This window comes from Scyliorhinus canicula, chromosome 10 (assembly GCF_902713615.1).
Source record: "Scyliorhinus canicula chromosome 10, sScyCan1.1, whole genome shotgun sequence".
In the NCBI taxonomy this organism is placed as follows: Eukaryota; Metazoa; Chordata; class Chondrichthyes; order Carcharhiniformes; family Scyliorhinidae; genus Scyliorhinus; species Scyliorhinus canicula.
The window spans coordinates 179,897,432-179,915,687 of NC_052155.1; the positions used below are offsets into that span (position 1 = coordinate 179,897,432).

At 45.6% G+C, this 18,256-nt stretch overlaps 1 protein-coding gene across 1 annotated transcript in view; it reads right to left on the reverse strand.

Annotated features, from left to right (window-relative positions):
• The window catches only part of ctdp1 (CTD (carboxy-terminal domain, RNA polymerase II, polypeptide A) phosphatase, subunit 1), a 288,341-nt gene that overhangs the window by 120,062 nt on the left and 150,023 nt on the right, over positions 1-18,256 (reverse strand).

The following is an 18,256-nucleotide window of genomic DNA, read 5'->3' on the forward strand; positions in this document are numbered from 1 at the left end:
TTTGTAAGTATGTTTTTGTTTAACGTCTTAGAAATGTATTAAGAAATTGATAGGAGATACTTTAGGATTTTCCATGTTTCAGATATCTCATTCCATTGAGAGAAGTTAATGTGTTCGCAGATAACATAGGACGATTAACGATTTGATATTATTAACCCAGATAACTAAAGACAGTTAATCAATTTATATTTTTAACTCTGCAATTCTGTATGTATCTATATGGAGTATTTTTACAATAAAAATACTTTGATTAAAATTATACTGTGCAAGAAGTACTCTCAAAGTCTAAACTCCTAGACACTCATTTAGGAATCCTTAAATGGCTAGGACCCACGACGATAGAGGTAAAGATTTAGTTATGAGTGGCGCATCTGAACTTTTCCCATAAAAAGTAACTGAGATCCTGTTTAACTGTCTGAGACCCGGAAAAGAATTCTCCTTTCTTGAGATCTATTCTGCGTCTTGGAAGGAAAACAGGTTTCCCCCTTTTGGTGGGTTAACCTAGAGCATAGGTTATTAATAAAGTATTATCAGGTCGGGAATAACCTAAACCTATCACAACGTTAGAGATGACATTATTCCATAGAAGTGTGAAATATCTGCATTCCACCACACAAGCTGTCAATTCCATCAGCCAATCAACAGTGGGGAAATAAAAATACATTTTCCAGAAATAAGCACAGTCAACTGATCTATTTAATTCCCTTTAAAGGTTTCCATCCGACTTTTATTCTTTCAATTGCCTCTCACTAACAGCTGGAGTAGAAAGTGAATATAAAATGGGCCTGTGCAATATAGTCAATGACTAGTCTGAAAGGTACCAGGTCAGGCTGTTCAAAGGTGGGATGATATATCACATATCGAGCTCATTATTTTTCCCTGTGTTTCATTGCAAAGGAAAAAGGCTCTGTAATGCCAATCAAGAACGGATAGTTCATTGCAAAAAAAAAAAAAAACCAGCTTGAAATGCTAATCACGTTGCACGTTTCTGGAGGTTGCTTACAACTATAGAACATAGAACGATACAGCGCAGTACAGGCCCTTCGGCCCTCAATGTTGCACCGACATGGAAAAAAAAACGAAAGGCCATCTAACCTACACTATGCCCTTATCATCCATATGCTTATCCAATAAACTTTTAAATGCCCTCAATGTTGGCGAGTTCACTACTGTTGCAGGTAGGGCATTCCACGGCCTCACCACTCTTTGCGTAAAAAACCCACATCTGACCTCTGTCCTATATCTATTACCCCTCAGTTTAAGGCTATGTCCCCTCGTGATAGCCACCTCCATCCGCGGGAGAAGGCTCTCGCTGTCCACCCTATCTAACCCTCTGATCATTTTGTATGCCTCTATTAGGTCACCTCTTAACCTTCTTCTCTCTAACGAAAACAACCTCAAGTCCATCAGCCTTTCCTCATAAGATTTTCCCTCCATACCAGGCAACATCCTGGTAAATCTCCTCTGTACCCGTTCCAAAGCATCCACGTCCTTCCTATAATGAGGCGACCAGAACTGTACGCAATACTCCAAATGTGGCCGTACTAGAGTTTTGTACAACTGCAACATGACCTCATGGCTCCGGAACTCAATCCCTCTACCAATAAAGGCCATCACACCATAGGCCTTCTTCACAACCCTATCAACCTGGGTGGCAACTTTCAGGGATCTATGTACATGGACACCGAGATCCCTCTGCTCATCCACACTACCAAGAATTTTACCATTAGCCAAATATTCCGCATTCCTGTTATTCTTTCCAAAGTGAATCACCTCACACTTCTCCACATTAAACTCCATTTGCCACCTCTCAGCCCAGCTTTGCAGCTTATCTATGTCCCTCTGTAACCTGCAACATCCTTCCGCACTGTCTACAACTCCACCGACTTTAGTGTCGTCTGCAAATTTACTTACCCATCCTTCTGCGCCCTCCTCTAGGTCATTTATAAAAATGACAAACAGCAACGGCCCCAGAACAGATCCTTGTGGTACGCCACTCGTAACTGAACTCCATTCTGAACATTTCCCATCAACCACCACTCTCTGTCTTCTTTCAACTAGCCAATTTCTGATCCACATCTCTAAATCACCCTCAATCCCCAGCCTCCGTATTTTCTGCAATAGCCGACCGTGGGGAACCTTATCAAACGCTTTACTGAAATCCATATAAACCACATCAACTGCTTTACCCTCGTCCACCTGTTCAGTCACCTTCTCAAAGAACTCGATAAGGTTTGTGAGGCATGACCTACCCTTCACAAAACCAAACCTACCCTTCACAAAACACTATGAAGAAAAATAATCCTATTTCTACCCAGATTTGAGCACCTTACCGAGCAAAGGAAATTAACAGCTTCGATAATATCAGAACTGAATGCATGTCGTAAAACACGACGTGGGGTTCGGATGGAGAAACAACTAGACTACAAATCTGAAATTCAGATAATGTGCATAGTCTCAACTGTACGCTTTCTGCAAGTAGCTACTATCAGCATTGAATCTCTCCAGTCGGCACCAAGAACAGGGCTGAGCAAGTAGCCAAATGTGTTGGGGTATTATCAAATACATTTCATCGGCGTTCGAGCCATCAAGGGAACCAAGGGATGTAGGGGTAGGGTGGGGAAGGGAAGAGTTGAGGGAGAAGACCATCTGTGGCGGAGCAGCCTCGGGAAACCTCTCCGCCTCTCCCTGCTCCCCTACTTCTCATGGCAGTGACACCCCTCGTCAGTGTATCAGAGGCGGAATTGGTTCAACTCAAATGCAGGACAATCTGCACTCAGCCTGCAAACGTAAATACAAACACGATTTCACAAGCTAACAAGCCTTTCTACATCAAATATCCGAGACCAAAAAAACAAAATATTGTTTTTGAGAGGTTTGATTTTAAAAGAAATCAAAATACACCCGATGTGTTCGGATCCAATTGAAGAAGCTTGTAAAGTTGTGAAAAGGTATTATACACCAGGATTCTGTATGTGATGCTTAAAGAAAAATGTGATAATTTGTATTTTCTGTGATTAACACCTATTTTTTGAATTTTGCTGAGGTCACAAATGCTTTATTGAAGAATATTGAGCTTTGCTGTGACACAGCAGTGGGGAGAACCTTACTGTTGCATATCACTCACCATTAATCTCACAAACGTTTCTTTTAGTTTACTCGGTGTACCCTATTGGGGAACACGCTACTGTCATGTGAGAGTACCTTTACGAGATGGGCGTTTATAAATGGGTTTGTATATAAATATCTGTAGCGGGAGTACCTTTAAGAAATTGATGTTTATCACTGCAGTGATGTCAGAGAGTGGGTGGAGCTGGGCTGTGTCAGCTTTTTACTTTTGTTTTAGGTTGCGTGCTGCAGGGTGTGTTTTAGTTTCGTTTTCAGTGTTTGAGCTGAAGCCAGACCAAGCAGGTGTACTGCTGTTTTCTCTGCCATCAAAAGACTCTCTCTTGATCATTTGGTGAATTCAGAATTATAAATGTTCTCAGTAATGAATGTGAACCTAATGTGCTTCTGGTAAAAGGTGTTTTAAGTCTTATGGATGTTAAAAGGAAAGCTTAAAGGATTATTTGGTGTTGTATTCTTTGGGGGTTGTATTTGAATTGATGGTTGGTAAGATGTTCACTGTATGTTTTAAAAAGGTTAACTTGAGTTCATAGAATAAACATTGTTTTGCTTTAAAAAATACTTTTCCATTTCTGCTGTACCACACCTGTAGAGTGGGCCGTTTGCTCCCCATACCACAATCTATTAAAAGTTGTGGGTCAGGTGAACTCCATGATACATTTTGGGGTTCTCTAAACCCTGGCCCATGACACTACCCACATTTTTACTTCACTTTCCAACCACAAGCTCTGACAATTTCTTTTTTCAAACATGCTTCAAACCGTATTGAGGCTGTTCAATGTTGGAGCTGAAGCCAGACTAAGCAGGTGTACTGCTGTTTTCTCTGCCATCAAAAGACTCTTTTGTACATTTTTGTACATTTTCTGTGCGGGTGCACGACGAGGTTGCAGAGGGATAAGGACAGGTTCAGTAAGTGGACAGCAAGGTGGCGGATGGAGTATAGCGTGGGGGAGGCGAGGTTGTCCACTTCAGTCGCAAGAATGGAAAAGCAGCATTTCTTTTTTTCAAAAAAACCATGACGACATTTGTAAATGCGGATGTCCCAAAGGACTCGGATGCACTCCCTCAAGGAACACGGGAAGTTAGAGTGCAGGCACAGCAATCCGTTCGGGAGGCAAATGACACGCTGGCCTTTATGGCGAGGAGTTTGGACCATGAGGAAAAGGAAGACAATTGGACAAGGCTTTGGTTAAAGCCACACCTAGAGAGCTGTGACTAGGGTAAACCTGCACTGGAGGCAGCACGGCGAGGGCTCCCCAGATTGGCCGCTGGGATGAGGAGGCTTGGCCTATGATGAGAGGCTGAATAAATTGGGTCCATTATCTCTTAGAGATTGAAAGAATGAAACATGCAAAATTCCAAAGAGGCCTGACAGAGTGGACACAGATGGTTTCCGCTGGTCGGGATATCCAAAACAAGGAACAAGGATTAAGGGCCTACCATTTAGGACTGAGATGAGGAGAAATTACTTCACTCAAAGGATTGTGAATCTTTGGACTTCTCCACCCCCAGAGATGCTCCATCGTTGAATAACTTTTAAGGCTGAGGTGGACAGATGTTTGCCCTCTCAGAGAATTAAAGAGCTATGGGGAGCAGGCAGGAAAGTGGAACTGATGCCAAATATCAGCCCTGAGTGTTTGAATGGCAGAGAAGGCTTGAGGGACAGAATGGTGTACTCCAGTTCCTATATGCTTTGTTTCACCATATAACAATAAACAGCGGATATTTATACAGACTAACACAAGGCGCATTGCTCCATGATGCTCAAATCCGACTCCCACTCATCCCAAGTGGATTGAGCAAACTGGGGGACATTTGCCGGTCAAAGCTTGTAGCACATGATGTTCACCCAGCAGTGCAAAGTATCAAGGAGACTTCGCTCTAGTCAAGAACTTCAGAAATAAGAGTAGGATTAGGCCATTCGGCCCATCGAGCCTGTTCGACAATCCAACAGGACCATCGCAGATCCAATCTTGGCTTCAACTCCACTTTCCTGCCTGTTCCCCAGTATTCTCGACTATAGTTCAAGAATCTGCCCTTGACTATATTCAATTCCTCTGCCTTCACATCTCTCTCTGGGATAGAGAATTCCAAGGAGTCCTTCACCAATACTGCGGATGGAAGGCACGGTTGACGCCAATGGGATCGTCACTACTTTACACTGCTGGGCGAATGTCGCACACTACAAGCTTTGACTGGCAAATGTCCTCCAGTTTGCTCAATCCACTTGGGATGAGTGGGAGTCGGATTTGAGCATCATGGAGCAATGCATATTGTGTTAGTCTGTATAAATATCCATTGTTTATTGTTATATGGTGAAACAAATCCGCTCTTAAATCCTCTCTGATGCAGTTTCTGTAACGAGGTAACCAGAGCTACAGAGAGTACTCGCCGTGTGGCCTAACTAATGTTTTATGTAGTTCCAACCTAACTTTCTGCTCTTGTATTCTATTCTTTGGCTAATAAATGAAAGGATCCCATCTGCCTTCTCAACCATCTTGTCAACCTGTCCTGATACCTTCAGGGATTGGTGGACATTCACTCCAACGTGTCTCGCTTCCTCTGCATCTCTCAGTATCCTCCCCATTTATTGTGTAAGCCTTTGCTTTCCTTGACCCCCCCCCCCCCCCCCAAAAAGGTGTCACTGTGAACTTCTCTGGGTTGAATTCCATTTGTCACTTTACTGCCCATCTGACCAGTCCATTGATGCAGCAATCCTTCCTCGTTATATACTGTGCCGCCAATTATTGTGTCACCTGCAAACTTCTTGATCACCCTCCTCTATTTCATTAAAATATATCTTAAAAGCCGGTACTCAGCCTTGCAGAACAACCTTAATGCCTGGGTAGCTAATTAATTATTAAAAGACCGTCTCGCTTCCTGTTGCGGCTTGCAGCTCGTTATGAATGCCTGGTTTTATTCAGGGTGAGTGGAAGGAGGGGAGCACCCCAGTGTAAAAGGAGACCTGGGCTTTCTTGTGCAGACTGCAGCAGCATCAGGACTTATTCACAGACATGGGACTGGATTCTCCGCCCCGCCACATTTCTGTCTCGACCCGCCGGCGGGATTCTCTGTTACGCCGGCTGGTCAATGGGGTTTACCATTGTGGGGCAGCCTCACGCCGTCGGGAAACCCCCGGGCGCCGGCAAAATGGAGCATCCCGCACATTGTGTTTCTGGAAGTCTTTGTTGCACTTGCAGGCAAACACAGTAGCCAATTCGGTTTCAATGGTGTCCCACAATCACGAGGTAAACGATCAGATGATTGGCTAGAACAGTGCTCGTTAAGTGTTGGCCAGTGGTTAGCACTGTTGCTTCACAGCGTCAGGGTCCCAGATTTGATTCCCGGCTTGGGTCACTGTCTGTGCGGAGTCTGCACGTTCTCCCTGTGTCTGCGTGGGTTTCCTCCGGGTGCTCCGGTTTCCTCCCACAAGTCCCGAATGACGTGCAGGTTAGGTGAATTGGACATTCTGAATTCTCCCTCTGTGACCCAAACAGGCACTGGATTGTGGCGACGAGGGGCTTTTCACAGTAACTTCATTGCGGTGTTAATGTAAGCCTACTTGTGACAGTAATAAAGATTATTCTTATTACTTTGAATAGGGCCAAAGGATCTTTTATGCTCACCTACGAAGGAAGACTCCCTCAGTCATGAATTGAAAAATCATCCTAGACGTATCCTCCAGTTGCTAGGGTTGAGCTCGACTCCACGACCTTCTGCCTCAAAGGGCTGACACTCACACCGTCATGAACTCATGTATTTTGAATGGGTTGGCATCAACATTAAGATTAAATTTAAACCTACATCGGTGAGTACTGTTCCCCATTAGGTCTGGCGGGCAAGTTCCAAAGCCAACATTGGAAGCTGTTCCCTGGCACATCTCACGGATCGATGTGAAATGACATAGACGCATTTTTGTCTAAAAATAGACGCTGATCATGAAACACAAATCAAGTGCAACTCATGTCTGTCAAAAATAAATGGTAAAGTCTTCTCAATCTGTGCATTTGCTCATATGTCCACAGCTATCAAGAGTGTTCAGAAATCAGGTTTCTCACTTCTCCTGACAGCGAGAAGTCCCATTTTAACAGGACCTTACGGTTTCATTATTTACATACCAACATTTTGGGTGGTGGGCACCATGCATTTCCTTCATACTGCTCCGTGAATATAATTAATACTTCTGCATTGCTCATTGTTGCTACAAACGATGGCACAGTGGTTTGCACTGCTGCCTCACAGCTCCAGGGACACAGGTTCAATTCCAGCCTCGGGCGACTGTCTGTGTGGCGTATGCACGTTCTCCCCGTGTCTGTGTGGGTTTCCTCCGGGTGCTCCGGTTTCCTCCCACAGTCCAAAGATGTGCGGGTTAGGTGGATTGGCCATGCTAAATTGCCTCTTAGTATCCAAAAGGTTAGGTTGGGTTACTGGGATAGGGTGGGGGCGTGGGCCTAAAATGGATGTTCTTTCCAAGGGCAGGCGCAGACTCGTTGGGCCGAATGGTCTCCTTCTGCACTGTAGGGATTCTAAGATTCTATGAAATCCCAGTTCTGGTCAAGCATTGACTAAGAAAGAAAGCACATTTGCGTGCATTGTACTGTTCCTCACTGCAAACTCTGATACATAAATTAGATGACTCACTGGAAGCAGATAGATTTACAATCACACTGGAAAGACTTGAACTGAAATTTATTTATGGTTTAATCCATTTCCCAGATTTAACAATCCACGGCATGAGCAAATGCTCATGTCTCACCACAGCAACACCCCACTCCATCCATCCAAAACACAGGGTGAACACGTGGCTTCCAAATCAAATCTTCATGTCATTTTGCAACATCAATACCCAGAGGATTGGAATGCAAAGGGATCATTTCCAAAGGTACAAAATAACAAAGATAACATCCATCAAATACAATCATTTATTATCATCCCGCATTGCCCAAAGTGTGCAGTTCACTGATTAACTTTGTGAAAAGCAGTTATTCTCCTCTGCTGGAATTCTATGTGCTATCATAGAATTTGCAGTGCAGAAGGAGGCCATTTGGCCCATCGAGTCTGCACCGGCTCTTGGAAAGAGCACCCTACCCAAGGTCAACACCTCCACCTTATCCCCATAACCCAGTAACCCCACCCAACACTAAGGGCAATTTTGGACACTAAGGGCAATTTATCATGGCTAATCCACCTAACCTGCACATCTTTGGACTGTGGGGGGAAACCAGAGCACCCGGAGGAAACCCATGCACACACGGGGAGGATGTGCAGACTCCACACAGACAGTGACCCAAGCCGGAATCGAACCTGGGACCCTGGAGCTGTGAAGCAATTGTGCTATCCACAAGGCTATCGTGCTGCCCACGGTATGCCTCCAGTCTTGGGAGAAAATTAGTTGTCAGGCCAATGACATTGCTGAAGGCAACCGCACTGTACAAATCACATTTATTTGGTCGCTCAAGTGCTTTAATCTATCTGGTTCAACTTGCAATCCCTCTTGCAATTTGTCCCCACTGAAGTCTCTTGAATTTCCTTCCTTGTCCCCAAGTTGATTGCAGCACCTCAACTGCACACTCTCTGGCTCCTTATAGACCATAGAACATAGAACAGTACAGCACAGAACAGGCCCCTCGGCCCTCGATGTTGTGCCGAGCAATGATCACCCTACTCAAACCCACGCATCCACCCTATACCCGTAACCCAACAAACCCCCCCCCCTTAACCTTACTTTTTAGGACACTACGGGCAATTTAGCATGGCCAATCCACCTAACCCGCACATCTTTGGACTGTGGGAGGAAACCGGAGCACCCGGAGGAAACCCACGCACACAGGGGGAGGACGTGCAGACTCCACACAGACAGTGACCCAGCCGGGAATCGAACCTGGGACCCTGGAGCTGTGAAGCATTTATGCTAACCACCATGCTACCGTGCTGCCCACTTATCATTAATCTGCCAGAGCAGTTTCTATTTTTAATTCTTCCTTTACTGGGGGAGGGAACAAAGAACAAAGAAAAGTACAGCACAGGAATAGGCCCTCCGGCCCTAAAGAGAGGACAATTTCAGCCTATTCCACTCTTGTGTCAGCTGCAACCCAGCGCTTCCTCGCACTCTTGTCTCCCGAGTGAGAAGTTTGTGGTTTCAAGACCCTCTCCAGGGACCTGGGAAGATAATCCAGGCTAGCACTCCAGTGTCGGGCTGAGAGTGTACCGCAGCACAGAGGAGCAGTCTTTCTAGATGAGGTGTTAAATCAAACACCTGACTGCTGGGCCTTAAAATGCCACGGCATTATTTTGTAGGCGTTCCTAGCCAATATTCTAGGATGTCCCCTAGCCAATATTGTGGGGTGTCCCCTAGCCAATATTTAGGGGTCACCCCAGCCAATAAGTATCTCTCAAACAACGTTAAAAAAACCTGATTATCTGGCCATTATCTCATTGCTGCTTAGTGGGATCTTACTATGCGCAAGTTGGTCGTCACATCTCCTCGAACAACGACAACACTCGACAACACTGGCAGTAAAAGTGATTTGGCCCACGATGAGGTCATGAGATAATGCAAGTTATTTATGGAAATGGACTGACAATGTCCCTCTCCTGCTCCAGTTCATCCAATGTGGCGGAGATCGATTATTAATTAACTGGTAAGATTAATGAGACTCAATGGAGTGGTTTGAATATCTCTTTCTCCATTCCCTCGTGCACCAACCCACTCTGCCACCCCCTCAGTCAGTGGCGTCATCTGAAAATGGGGTTAGCCTTGGGGGGGGAAAAAAAACACTAACCGGCTGATCAAACCAGCATAATCCTTTTAACACTCAATGGCCCGGGAGGATATCAGTAAGAATATCACTGAACACTGTTAAAGTGTAAATCTAATGAAAATTTCTCACAGCCATGCATCCAGATTTCCACATGGAAATCAGTAACCTGCCATCTGACTGTGTTAGCTTCTCCTGAAGCTCCGCTGTACCAGTATCCCATCGAGAAACTTGGCACTGAAACAATATCTGTCTGTTCTGGTAAGGCAAATCTTAATGGAACCAATCTTATTTATTCTCTCTGGTGTTGAAACGTAATTTTAATAGCGGTGGACTTTCATTCCTTCAGAGTTCAATTGTTGCTTGAGATTTGAATATTTTTTAAAAATTACTTTTCATCTCTTTTATCTCTCGCTTTCTCTTAATCCCACCTTTCTTTCCTTCTATTTATTTTGCATTTTCCATATGATTTGACATTGAGTTAGGGATGACCTCCCTGGGTATTAGCGGTCGTGTGAGTCTGCTCATCCACATCAGAATAAAATAAAAGTTACGGCCTTTTGAGCCAGGGTTCCATTCTGGGATCTTCCCGTCCAGTTAGAACATCAAATGGGATTGTAACACCAGTCTGCTCCTATCCACAATGGCTCAACCATCATGGTCAAAGATTCCTTCCCTCCAATTGATCCCCCTCTCCTCCAACGCGGTGCAATCCCAGAGAGTCGGGGGGGGGGGGGGGGGGAGGGGGGGGGGGGGGGGGGGGGGCAAAGAGAGCCCAGGGGCAATTAGGGAAGACTAATTACTCTGTAAAATTCCTTTCTGACCCCAGTTCACAAGATCACATGGACCAAACGTTAACTTTAAAGACACTTGGCTTTTCTTCAATGCAATCCTTGCCTCAGTCAGAAATCAGGCCTGTTCCATCTCAAAGGTATATATAGAGTCAGAACCCACTGGCAATGTATTCCAGAGGTCACCACTCTCTGGGAGAAAAAGTGCCCAACATCCAGTCTATCAATGCCTCAACTATGACCTGCAGCTCCAGTTTTGGGGCCTGGGAAGTTTCCATGCCTCTTTGCAGGAATTGCCTGTCTTTTATAAGGAAATGATCGAAGTCTGGAATATGGTTGCCTCGCGACTGGAGCACTCGGCCATCAGGAGTAGTGGCCATTGTTAGAGAACCACTGCTCAGAAATGCACACCTCCACCGTTCAGGTGGCCCGTGGAAGAGAGGGTTCAGGCTGCTGGGGTGACCAAGTCGGGGTAGTGCTGGATGGCAGACCAGTGGGCTGGATGACCCTGCAACCATTTGCGCGTTGTGCGTCCACTGATATCCGGTTTGCGGAAAAAGCCACCCGTGGTCTTAAAATGGTAGTGCTTTGTCCCAACGGCACTCAAGTGTCAAGGCAGCTCAAGCATGCAGTGGGCCATTGGGTGTGGGAGGCAAGGAGGGAGGAGGTCCTCCTTGTAAGCCTGTCTGGGGCCTCGCCGTGGCGGTCGTTAACAGGTCTGGGCAGCAGGTGGTCAGCGGGGTCGTCCAGCTTGACTCTCTGCTTCTCTTCTCTGCTATGCTCCTAACCGGGTGTCCCAGGAGAGGGAGCTCGCAGTGTCCACTTGGACGCTTGACGCCTTCCAGTTTGACGAATAGTAGGAGACCTGGCAGCTAATTTGCTCACAGCCAGGACCCAACATCAATGTGACAATATACTGGCTGCAGTGTTGTTGGCTGGGGGATAAGTGTTGGCCAGGACACTGGAGCTAACTGCCTTGCACGTCTCCGAAATAGTGCCGTCGGATCTTTCACACCCACCCAGAAAGGGCAGACAGGGGCCTCGGCTTAACATTTCAGCAAAAAGACAGCACCTCTGACACCGCAGCACTCCCTCAGAAGAGCAGTCACTGCTGCAATACAGCATGAACTAGGAGAAAGCGCGAGGGATTACTCAGGCCAGCCCTCTCTTGAAGCTGGGAGGCAAACCTTAATGGATGACTGGAACACATTGGAGGGAGGTTAGTGAACAGCAGTGGATCTGTGTCACCTCATAGGATTCAACATGTGTTTTCTCACAATACAAAGCACTTATTCATCATTAGGGTGGAATAGTCAGAGCAAAAATATTTCCCCCCTCAGACTTCTCTTTATAAAATCACTGTGAATATTGAGTTATGGACCACAACAAGGCAATGAAGGAATGATGAAATAGGTCACATCCCAGTGGTGCAGTTAGAGCTGGAGGAAGGCAGCATCACATCAGAACTCAACAAGATGATTAGTCTGCAGTCACTAATAAATTTAATAAAGTTCCAGATGAATTGCTAGTTCCTTCCTCCACCTATCGGAGGTGGATCCAGTCTCAACATGAAGCCAAATACCAAAGACATAATAAATGTCGTAAATTACACAATAACAAAGTCATAAAGATAAGGACGTTCAACAGTTCTGACACACCGATATATTGCAAGTAATATTTCGTATGCAATTAAGATTGCCTTGCATGCTAAATTATGACCAGACGCTTTGAATGCAGATGCATTTTAATTCCTGAACAACCCAAAAGGTCACTTGCTCCACCTAATAGTTCTCAGTGACTCGGCAAACTGGGCCTAAATGTACGGTGTTCTGAAAGCTGGATGTTTACACAGAATTCATAGAATTAGAATTTTTCTTGAATGGAGAAAAACCTCAGAGTGTTATAGTCGAACAGATAAACTGATGGCCAATCCAAAGGAGGAGATACGAGGAGGGGATGGCCAATGATTACGGTGACGGGAGTTGAAGAAGGGTCTGGAACTGAAGCGCTCTGGGGAGGAGGTTCCAGAGCATGGAGCTCTGGGCATCGGCAGACTGGGCTATCGAAAATCTGTGGAAATGAAGGAAGGGGCCATTCAGAAGGCCTAGGTTCAGAGAACAGAGAACTCTGGGGAGCTGAAGGAAGCGACAGCGATCGGTAGGGGTGCGGCCAGGGAGACATTTTAAATTGGAGATGATCAGGGGGGAGGGGAATGCTGAAGCCAATGTAGTCAAGTCTGCTGATAAAGTCATGCAAGGTCATCTCAGCAGCCGATGGGTGAGGCAGAACATATTACAGAAAGTAGTAAATAGACAGCCTGATTGAATAGTTACAGGGCCAGAAACCCAGCAATGCACTATTTCGCATTTGTAAATATTGCAAGGATCCTTCCTGTTTAGTCCCTTATTTTCCCTCTCTTTTATTTTGCCGCCATCATTTTTGATCCATGGATGTTTAAAGCACGCGAATCTTTAAGTCAAGCCGCGGAGAGAATGAGGAATTCAGAAGTCACAGGAGAGTTTAGTTTGAACAGGAGCTTCAGACTTCTCGGCACCAGAGGGAGAGATGGGCTGGGACTCAGTTTGATTGATTGGCTGGTGGCCAATGAATGGGCCAAACGTCCGTACTCTGCCTGGCAACCGGTGGTGATTGGATCCTATCCCAGAGTCCTGAGGGAGCAGTTGAGTCCTGGACACAGAAAGACAAGGACCTGCTCTCTCTCCCTCTCCAGGAAGGGCTGTGAGTGCTGTATTCCTGAAGCTGCAGAGCACCTGAATGAATGAATCTACAGGGGAACCATTGCAGGCTGCAAACAAAGCCAAGAACCTGCTCTCTCACTCTGCAGACAGGCTGTACTTCTGAAACTAGAAACCTGAATGAATCTACAGTAAAACCTCAAACTGAAAGCAAAGTTTGAAGAGGAGTAACGTGCTGAAAACCACCATCTGAAATAAAGACTCGGGGCAGCACGGTAGCATGGTGGTTAGCATAAATGCTTCACAGCTCCAGGGTCCCAGGTTCGGTTCCCGGCTGGGTCACTGTCTGTGCGGAGTCTGCACGTCCTCCCCATGTGTGCGTGGGTTTCCTCCGGGTGCTCCGGTTTCCTCCCACAGTCCAAAGATGGGCGGGTTAGGTGGATTGGCCATGCTAAATTGCCCGTAGTGTCCTAGAAAGTAAGGTTAAGGGGGGGGGTTGTTGGGTTACGGGTATAGGGTGGATACGTGGGTTTGAGTAGGGTGATCATTTGCTCGGCACAACATCGAGGGCCGAAGGGCCTGTTCTGTGCTGTACTGTTCTATTTCCTTTTACTTAGGATCTTTACCCCTTTCCTCCCCTCTGTGTTGTCTGTCGTGTGTGTGTGTGTATGTATATATATATATATATTAGAGGTGGGGCAAGTTAAAGTGGGATTAGGAATTAGATCAGGGATGGGCAAACTACGGCCCGCGGGCCGAAAGGTCTTTATGCGGCTCACCAAGTCATTAAAAAAAAAAAATTTTTTTTTAAGGTTAATGGGGGGGGGGGGGGGGGCTGTTGGGTTACTTACTGGTATAGGGTGGATACGTTGACTTGAGTAGGGTGATCATTGCTCTGCACAACGTCGAGGGCCGAAGGGCCTGTTCTGTGCTGTACTGTTCTATGTTCTATATGAGGCGCCCAGAATCATAACCGGGTGAAGTAATTATTTTACTTAATATACTATGCGGCCCTTTAAAATTGTGAATTTCTGAATGTGGCCCTTGCACGGAAAAGTTTGCCCACCCCTGAATTAGATAGTAGTTGACCAATTGCATTGGCTGCATATTTCATAATAGTTCTTGCGATAAGTAAACAGTAATTGTGTTTACATTTACAAACCTGGTGACTGTAATTATTGGGCAGCCAAGGGCCAAAGACTTTGGTATATTTCTAAGAATTATTGGTTAATTCACTTGTGTTGTGACTCCGGGTCAAGTGGGGCTGGAATTGGCCACGCGCTAGCCCAGGGTGTCGTTACAATGTGAAGAATATTTTTTTTTAAATGGTTAAGTGGAGAAGAACTATGATTTCCAGCACCTTTTATAGAAGAATGTTGGGGGCAGCACGGTGGCGCAGTGGGTTAGCACTGTGGCCTCACGGCGCCGAGGTCCCAGGTTCGACCCCGGCCCTGGGTCACTGTCTGTGTGGTGCTTGCACATTCTCCCCGTGTTTGCGTGGGTTTCGCCCCCACAACCCAAAAATGTGCAGGCTAGGTGGATTGGCCATGCTAAATTGCCCCTTAATTGGAGAAAATGAATTGGGTACTCTAAATAAAAAATACAAAATGGAAGAATGTCTGACGAAACAAAAATATTTAAAGAGGTTTTGAAATACAAGTAATGGGACTGCAGAATTAAACCATTTCCTTCAGGCAATGAACATTCAGATTAAAATTCTAACAAATGCAAATCCACGGGACAGCTGCACTGACCTCTTGGCAAAGACAATATTTTGAAAAGCAAAACTTTGATTACATTTAATTATACCCACGAACAAGGCAATTCTACGTGCCAAATCTGGCTATTTGTCCTGTGGCCTACAATACCGGAATCAATATTTACTCTCCCTCCCCACAATAGGCTCTGCAATCATTGCCAACCCGAATTAAAAGCCTCTGAAAACCTCCAGCTAACTTATCGAGTGTATTAGTTGCTCCAGATGTTGGGCAAAATATCGCTGTTAAGTGTGGTTTTGCTGCAGAGAGACTGGGCTGCCGTGGGAGGGAGAACTGGCACGTTCAAACGTGCACAAGAGTGGTGTACGATTCCACAGAAAGGATTTGGAAAGAAATGCAAGAGTGGTCTCCAAAGATTGGTGATTGTAAATGCGCCTACCCCCCACTCGTTCCTTGAAAATAACAAGAGATTTTTGATCTTTCTTACAGGAGAAATGCGACCCTTCGTATCTTTTGCGGACACCAAGATATGTCTGAAACATAAGACGCATTTGCTCCTTCTTTGCAACGAACATAGACGTTAACAAAGATAAAACGCTTAAAATTCCAGATTGCATTGAGAATTCCACCCACCCTCCCCAAATCCGAACAATTGTATAGCGAGTTTAATCCTTAATATTATCTTAATAATCTTTATTGTCTCAAGTAGTCTTACATTAACACTGCAATGAAGTTACTGCGAAAAGCCCCTAGTCGCCACATTTCGGCGCCTGTTCGGGTACACACAGGGAGAATTCAGAATATCCAATTCACCTAACAGCACGTCTTTTGGGATTTGTGGGAGGAAACTGGAGCACCCGTAGGAAACCCACGCAGATACAGGGAGAACGTGCAGATTCCACACAGACAGTGACCCAAGCTGGGAATCAAACCTGGGACCCTGGAGCTGTGAAGTAACAGTGCTAACCACTGTGCTACCATGCCTTATTTTATGAACAACACATTTTATTTCGCAATTTTTTTCCAATTTAGCGTGGCCAATCCACCTATCCCGCAGGTCTTTGGGTTGTGGGGGTGAGACCCACGCAGACAAGGGGAAAGCGTACAAACGCCACCCAGTGACCTGTGGCCGGGATCGAACCCGGGTTGTCGGCGGCGTGAGGCAGCAGTGCTAACCACTGCTACAGCATGCCGCCCACCGAAAAACACATTTTAAAAAATCGTTTAAATGACCAAAATATAAAGATCCACTTTGAGCCATTATCCATTAACTAACTCACCTGCAGGTGTCGTTTTTGGCTCTCATGCTGTACACAGCAAATGTAGCTGCAGAATAGAGGCACAGCACGGTGGCACTGCTGCCTCATAGCACCAGGGACCTGGGTTCAGTTCCGGCCTTGGGTCACTGACTTTGTGAAGTTTGCACCTTCTCCCTGTGTCTGCATGGATTTCCTCCGGGTGCTCCGGTTTCTCCGCACAATCCAAAGATGTGCAGGTTAGCTGGATTGGCCATGTTAAATTGCCCCTTCGTGTCCAAAAATGTGCAGGTTAGGTTAAGTGGTTACTGGGATAGGGCGGGAGAAAGGACATGCTCTTTCAGAGGGTAGGTGCAGACTTGATGGGCCAAACGGCCTCCTTCTGCACTGTGGGGATTCTAGGATTCCAGAATTATTAGGCTACACAAACTTTGCTTTCAAAGTTACCTCAGAAAAAGTTCACCAATTCATGATGTTCTGAGGATTTATGCAAAATGAAACCAAGAAAAATGGCAATTTCTTTCAATAGTTCCACCCTCAAGAAACTTTCTACTTAAGAGGATGTGGTGGCCAAAAAACAAGTCTTGCCACGCTTTTGCCAAGGACCAACTCGGTGGTCCAATCACCAGGAAAATTCCAGGAGAGTCAGGCACTGATGCCGGCTGGAATTTGCAGCCTTGCTGCCCAGTTAAATGTCTTCAAAGGGCAGCTAAATCCATGTCAACACTGTGCAAACCTGAGTCAGGTTTCTCACACAGGTGACAGGAAACAAGAGTTTTTCTTTCAGTCTCCCATCAGTCGCTTCTGGCTCCATCATTTTTCCCTTTTAAAAGTCTCACAGACATTATCTTGTTTCAGGGCACAATATTCTTGCAAAAGTGAAATATCAGTGTCTGTTTAGCTGTACACATTTACTTTACCAAGTCAATCAGAGTTGTGCTAAAATCACCACAGAAGCAGCTCTAAATTACAGCGCTTGCGCCAACCGTGAACAAAATTATACTAAGATTAGTTTTACATTGCTGAACATTATGCAGCAGGCCTAAAACCGCACTTCAAAGTTTGTGCAACAAGTTTGTCCTATTTCCAAATTTGATACATTCGGCCAGCACTTTCGAAGATTATTGAAGTAGTTCAGTATTCGGCCCATGACTGCTAAACTATCGAATGTTTCTATAAATGGCGTCCTATACTATGGTAGAATCCACACTGAATACAATGACAATGTTTTCAGAACCACGCTTATGGCTAACAAATTCAAATCAAGAGCATGGTTCACTGGACCACAGAAGCAAAAATGACCATTTTCCACATGTTAATTCAAGCACCTGGTTGCAAACGCAAACTGTGCCAAAATGTTTTCCTGCATCACAATAAGGTGTGAAGGCAGGAAGAGGGTAATACAAACAACAAACTGCACCACTGGGTAATAAAGAAGCTTCCCTCTCCCAAAAGTAAGTGACTTGCAACGCATTTGTTTCATGAGCAGTATTAACACGAAACAAAATGAATGTATTTATCCAGCACCTTAACTTGTGGTTATGGTGCAGGTTTCTCCGTCCCGTTGCACCAGACTTCTGCGGCACGCCGTCAGGATGCTCCATCCCGCCGGCTGGTCAATGGGGTTTCCCATTCTGGGGCAGCCCCACTCGTCGGAAAACCCCAAGGCTGCCGGCAAAAGGGAGCATCCCGACGGCGGAGAATCCAGCCCAAGGTATCTCAGTGAATTTCTTTCGAATTTTGTCTCAGATTGCAGTGAGGTGTCCGAATGTCACGTGCTCCGTCGTTCAGCACATTATTTAAAGCAGAAGGTTACGGAGAATCACAAAGGACTCGACTGTTAAATCTCAAATCCCTACGGCATCGTTTCGTGTACTGATCTTCCCATGACAGGCCACACGTGCTGCAAAC